Raw genomic sequence first — 7353 nt, 5'->3', positions numbered from 1 at the left:
ACGTAGGAAACAGTTCCCTATATCTTCTCATTATCTTTTTCGTATAGATTAATAACCTACAGGTAGGTAATCCATTACGACGTTTTATTATAATTTCAATATACTTTTTAAAATCATAGGTCATATTATTATAATGACACTAACATATTGTTTTTTTTTTTCAAATGGATAATATATGAAATTATCTGTTTCAATGATTATCATAATTATACGGGCGAATAATAGTGGTATGTTAACCTATTTATTTTAGCTATTATAATCTACTATAGGTACAGTATATATTATTTATACTATATAGTACATATTATATACGTGTACCTATAAATTTAGGCACCAACTCTTTAGTAATTAGAAATTTCGTTATTTATTCATATTGTTTTTTTTTTTTTTAATTACCCATAATATGGCAACTTATGGCTAATAATATAATTAATAATATTATAATTTATTATTTATATAGCGTGTTGGTTAACCAACACACGATTTTATATTTAGTTAATTGCAACTAAAACCCTAAATGTTCCTATTAGTATTCAGTATCAATTATCGTTGAATGTAATATTATGTGTAATTTGTTTATTTAAAATAATATATTAGATTCGTTTTATATTTTAGGTAGATACTTCAGTTTTTTTTTACTCATCATAGTATACTGCACGTTCAAAACTTCAAAAGTGTAAATTAAAAGTGTTTGGCACGGTTATTATTTAACGGCTGTTTTATCTTATTTAACGAAATACTTAAACATTTTCCAAATTAAATTTGTATTTTTAATTAAGAGAATAATTTTTCAAGTTTTTGACTAGGGATTACGGTTGTATAATAAAACATGGTGTCCTGGGTACTCTTTTTAATAATTCAATGATCATTTAAAACCTTTACATTCGAAATACTTTACACGTGAACCCGTATTTTTTACAGTGTTCAGAAGCATTTTACTTTATAATATAATATAATATACTTAAAAATTAAAATAAATTATCTTAATAACGCTATAGGTACAGATGTATAATAATTATATTTATTTGAATGAAAAAGATGAATAGAAGATCATCAGCGTAAAAATAAAATACATAATATGCATTAATAATATCTAACGATAGATAAAATGCAGGGAAGTGTATAGATATATATATTAGATCAATTGCTTTTAAAAAAATAACCCCTTTTAATATTTTGTGAATGATGTAAAATATAATTATTGATGTCATATTATATAGAATACTAAAATCTTTAATTCATACTACAAATAAATACATTTTTTTTTTAAACTAACTATTACTTTCAATATAATAATACCCATTATCCTTAATTATTGCCGTGTTCCGTTGTCAATACCTTTTTAATAAATGTGTTTTGTATTAATATTAAATCAATACCTAATTAAATGTAAATTTAATAAACAACTAATAAAGTAATAACTTATGTTTTAAAATATTGTGATGCAGCCAGGTACCCCTTAAATATGATGTCTTACACCAGCGAGGTGTGACATGATGCAACATTCAAATATATTTTGTATTCATTGCCAAAATTGTACAATTATCAAACAATAATCGTCGACGTATTATTTTCGCATGTGTACTGGTTACTTGGAATGCTGTACTATTTCATAACATCCAACTGGTTTACCGTCAATTTATTGTTTGTACTCCGTAACTTTGACATTATACTATAAACCTTGACAAATATTGTGCTGCACTATAAAAGCATCAACCCGTCCCCAAATGCAGGTGACACTACCGACACTGTCGAATGTCGATATACCTACTATAGAATATTATATCGTACTCTTATTTATGTAAAACAGTAAAACATTTGATAAAAGTCAAGATCACATTATTCTGTTAAACGAGTATTTTGTGTGTCATCATTCTTTGTATTTTTTTTTTCGTTTAAGATCGTGATTGTCTTCAAGATTAACATATTACGACGCGCATTATATATAGTATCTATATTCTTATAGTTTAAGTGCTCAAAAAACAATAAGACAAACACTTGTACCTATAAATATTGTTCTTCTATTCAATTTACTAAAAAGTATATTTGCTTGAATGATATTAGATTTTTATTATTTTTTTTTTTTTATACATCTGTTGGTTAACTACAATTATTTAAATAAGATGAAAAAAAGATGACTCGTAAAAATGGAAAAATAAAATAACTATAACATTAAATCAGATGTATACCTTAGTATCTTACCCTGTTAATATTATACATATATGTACGATGCATGTATATATATTATAAATTCCTAGAAGAGTGATGAATGCATTGGTTTTAAAATGACGTTTTTTTCGTGACTGAAGACATATTTTTTTGTATTAGAAAAAATGATTTGATTTTTAACTCCGAGAGTGGTTTTTACATTTTTGTTCAAAATTAAATCTAGTTGGTACTTTCAACTTTTGAGTGTTGAAAATAAAAAATGTCTCATGCTTTTCTAAAAAAACAGTTATAAGTTCATGTTTTGACAACATTTTTCAAAAATTAATACAATTTTAAATTTTGAATTTTAATAAATAAAGTCTAGAGATTTGATACCAAGTTTTTCTTAAAGGTTGTTCTTACAGCAGCATAACAATATCTAAAATACATACCTACAATTTTTATACATACTTTAGAAATTTAAAGTTCAAAGTGTTCAAACTGTATTAGGAAATCAGAGATTTCAAAATATAAAAATAATAATTTTAGTTATTTTGTTGTAATTCGAAAAACACGATGCTCTGGGAATTGAAACGTTTCGCAATCGCGTATAATATGAATTACTTTAAACAATGCAATTTTTAAAATTATTTATATTAATTTTAAGCTATTCGCACACCACGAACCTGTTCACACCGTTCTAGCTACTTTAGCTATACGGTTACGTCGTGGTATTGACTTAAAGAAGTTATTATAACAGATAGGTAATAATTTTATGTGCAATAACATATTATACGATTCTCATTATATAATTTATATATGTGGTTTGTTATTGGAGAAAATCAGTTCAGCATTATACTGATCTTTATGAAAATATAAATAACTAAAAACTTTTTTTAATAAAAAATCTATGCTTAAGATGCATAATAAGCTTATATGCTTAGGCGGAACTTGACATGGATGGGTTAATGAATCTGTTATACCCATCAATGGCACTTGATTTGATTCAAATAACTATAAATAGCTAACTTAATATCTTAAGAAATCTAGGCTGACCACAGAATCGCTAATTAAATTAAACTCATACATTACATTAATATTATAATCAATGGCGAGATGCACTTGACACTTACTATACAGCAAAGCGACTTCTTCTATTTTTTTTTCGAGTTAAGGTTTCATCATTTGAACAGGTCATTAGCTTGAAGGTTATATAATGAGTCCAGTTTTTTACTGCAGTGGAGGAGGGTTTTGCGGTTGGTTTGGGACGCGTGTTTATGAAGTGATGATTCGTCAATAATACCCGGGTAATCCGGGAGCTAGTTACACCAGCCAATATGCATAACCTCAGAACTTGTTATTGACCCTGTTTTTATTTTTATTTTATTAAAGTATCTACTATCTAGTTTGACGCAAGTGAAATTTTATTTATTTGTAAACGTGTTCATGAAAATGTTTGAATAGACAAGTATTGAAGTATTCCTAGTCTATTATTACTACTGCATTTGGTATTGCTAAATAAGTTTTTAATATATTGTACTAGTATAGTAAACAGGATGTTAATAGTTTAAAAGATGAAAGTAAATTTAAAATTCATATCATTGGATAACCAATATTATGGTGTTAGAACTTCCTCAAGACCTCAAATTTACGAACGTAGGCGGTGATTTATGGTATTTGCAGTTTATTTTTCTAACCTTTCTACAATGGCATAACACGATCATCATCGAACATAACAATGTGTATTAATATTTCGTTTATGAAAATGGTCAGTTATACGACGATATAATATAAGTATACTCAATACTGTTGTTTTGACTAAAGTCGAGAAAATTAGATTGGCGTCGACTCAGTGTTTGCAGTATTTTCAGGTAAAGTATAATATTATAGACAATAGTACCTATATATATTTAAGATTCATCCTAATTCGGTCTGTTATTGTTATACGATTGTGTTATCTGCAGAATGTGTGGCACACTGGCACGGGGCAAGTAAAAGTGCATGTAGGTACAATGCTCGTGTAGTGTCGTTTGTAGTGATGGGTTCGAATTGGATTCGCGCCAATAATAGTCATCTGCCATGAAACATGTCTAATATAATTTATACGGAACAGGCGATATTATAATATTCTCATTTCATTCGAACAAATACGTCTTCAATACAAGCACACGCGTGGGAATTCAACAATTTATAATTTACATGATGTTGATGATATAATACCTGTGCGGATTATTCGCCAAAATCATTTACAAGTATAACAACAATATTAAATCGCACACGCGTGTATTATGGGCCATGAATGTTGCGAAATAGTCACACTAGAAATAGTAAAAATCCATCAATTGTCCACTATTCGGGTGTTGTGGGCGAGCCTATGTATAATATGCAGGTATGCAAGGGCAAATATTATTATTACTATTATTATTATATCGAGTGAAAGGAACAATAATGAGGCGCCACAACAAAAATAATCTAAATTCTGGGCTTTGTCCAAATTGTATATTAAAGAGAACCGTAACAGATTTGCATGAACCGAAGACGACAATGACTCAATTACGATATCACACGCCTTCGTATCAATGTATAATAACAATTTTCCGCGGTGTTTAAAATTTATATACTATTATGTCGACGAATTCGCTAAATGTAATTATGAGGCGCCTAAAATGCATATTATTCCACTTTCTACGGTGTGCTCGCTATGTTCGACTGGTGACTGATTGGTACGCGATTTAATATGTTTTAATTCGATTATAGTTACAATATTTTTTGTATAGGTCTTAAACGAAATCTACAGTCAAGTTTAAATATACGAATATTAATATTGAACTACGTACAAAATATAATCATATCATGACCCATTATTGTTGGGTAATATAGAGCTCCGCGCGTTTAATATAAACGGTATGATAAACTATATACATAAGAAATGTAATTATAGTTAATTTCAATACCTAATAAGACTCATTTGTATTTAACAGCCAGGCAAAATGATTGAAACCATCGCCAATCGAATACAAATTTAAACACCGGTAGCCGCGCGCGCGGCAGTAGATTCGATGCTGAGATAATTGAAAATTGATACCCAAAGTGTTTATTTTAGTGTTGTAACCGACACGCGATAGCAATAACTAATAACATTGTGTAGGCACCTATAATTGCTACACAGTGAAATATACTAATGAATTATGTTATGACGAAACGCGCCAATGCATCATTCTTGACCATTTAGAAGGGATACGGTCGAATCGTTGTGATGACTTATAAAATATTAAAGCCCCGATATAGTGCGCTGTTTATTATTACGATCACGAAACGATTCCATGGCCGACGTGCATCACCGTTATACTGGTTAAAAGTTCATTAACCAAAAGAAAGTGAAAATGGTACACGCGTCGTCATTTGAATAAGTATGAAAATATTAGCGCAGTTGTTATATTATATTAGAATGCAATCGGTCTTCTCCGTTTCGATTCCATTGTGTCGGGCACCAAGACGAGAATACAATGATTTATAAACATGTCAGTATTATACGCCGCCGCCGCCGCCGACACCGGTCACTGCGGTATAGTAATATCAAATTCCTATATACCATAATTTAGAAAGTCGAGATAAACTTACATCTCCTTCTTCTAGGTGATAATTTCAATAAAAACGGTCTAGTTGGTCAATACGGTTATTAATCAAGATCCTAGACAAGGATGGGTTGTTTACCTATTTGTATTTATATATAGGTACATACACTATATTATATGTATAGCGTTGGTGTATTTAATGAATTTACAACCATATTTTCACAAGTCTAACTCGTATTCGTCGCATTTGTCGAGCGATATAATTTATGTGCAAAAATATCTATTACATTCGTTATGAACTATTATATGATATATATATATATATTCGTACAGCTAGATGTCCCGCGTAGATTTTTTAGCTGCCTAACCTATTGTAGTAGAAAGCGATTAGAAGTTTCGATCAGATAACCACACCGATGAATACGATATTATAGTATTTTTCTTTGATTAATTTAGGTACAATTCAAAATGCTGCAGGGCGATTTGTTTCTGTATTGTAATTATTTGTTCTCGAACGTGGTGGGTTGTTGCAGTGTAAATAATCGACTTTTTGTTGAATTTAGTGTAGGTACGTGTTCCACGATACCATTTGTCTTTTACAACACTATAAAATATTAAGGTGACATCAAAATTTTATAATAATATACAAACAATAATAAACATCTTTGTTTTACAATATTATAGTATAGAGTAGGCTGCAAATATTATAAATCGTACATTCCTATTTTGTTCGTATCGATAGAAAACATATTAGAGCTTTTAAGTTATCCTTTATTCCCTTCTCAACTTTTTACTCTCCGAGTAGGCAAATCAGGTATATTAGATTTTTAAAAGTTGTATTATCGGATCAAAATTATTTAGTATAATTATTATTTATTACCTAGAACTACTGTTTCAAGTTAGAAAAGTGAATTGATCAATAGTCATGCATTAACCCAGGGATCGGCAACTGGCGGACCGCGGTCCGGATCCGGACCGCGGAAGGCAAAACTATGGACCCTGTCAACACATTGTACTTCATTATGTTATTTTCTGTAATAGTATTATTATTAATACAGACATTTATTTTATTTTATTTATCAAACTCAGATTATAGTTATATCATAATTCATTGAAAAATATTTTCGGGCAGGTAATAATCGGTTAAATAATTTACTGTAATAAATATATATTTTTACATACTTTTAATATTGTAATTTTTAATATAAATTAATTGTAATAACTGAATAATTATTTTTATTTTTATATTGCTATTTTTAATATATAAAGATTTGAAAAAGATTTTTTCACTGGATCTCATTGATTTATTATTTTAATCTTTAGGACTCCAATAGAAATTACTTGCCGACTCCTGCATTAACCTATTATTGTACAAAACTTAGAATGTTTTAGAACATGAGTTTGATTTAAGAAAATTATATCGTAGTATTATTATAGGATAGTGTATGATTAGTATATGTTTTTCGTCTATATAGACCATTTCAAAAGTACTATAACGACCGAGGTTGGTATACTTGCCGTTATCTTCAATATGTGTTTTGTTAATATTTAATGAGCAAAAGAAAAGCTACTTAAAATAAACGATTTGTTGTTATTCGGCCATTTATTTCATACTCACATATTATACTGC

This window comes from Diuraphis noxia, unplaced genomic scaffold (genome assembly GCF_037042655.1).
Source record: "Diuraphis noxia isolate RWA-SAM2 unplaced genomic scaffold, SU_Dnox_SAM2 contig0002, whole genome shotgun sequence".
Classification (NCBI taxonomy): domain Eukaryota; kingdom Metazoa; phylum Arthropoda; class Insecta; order Hemiptera; family Aphididae; genus Diuraphis; species Diuraphis noxia.
Note: the sequence above shows the minus strand (reverse complement) of the source record.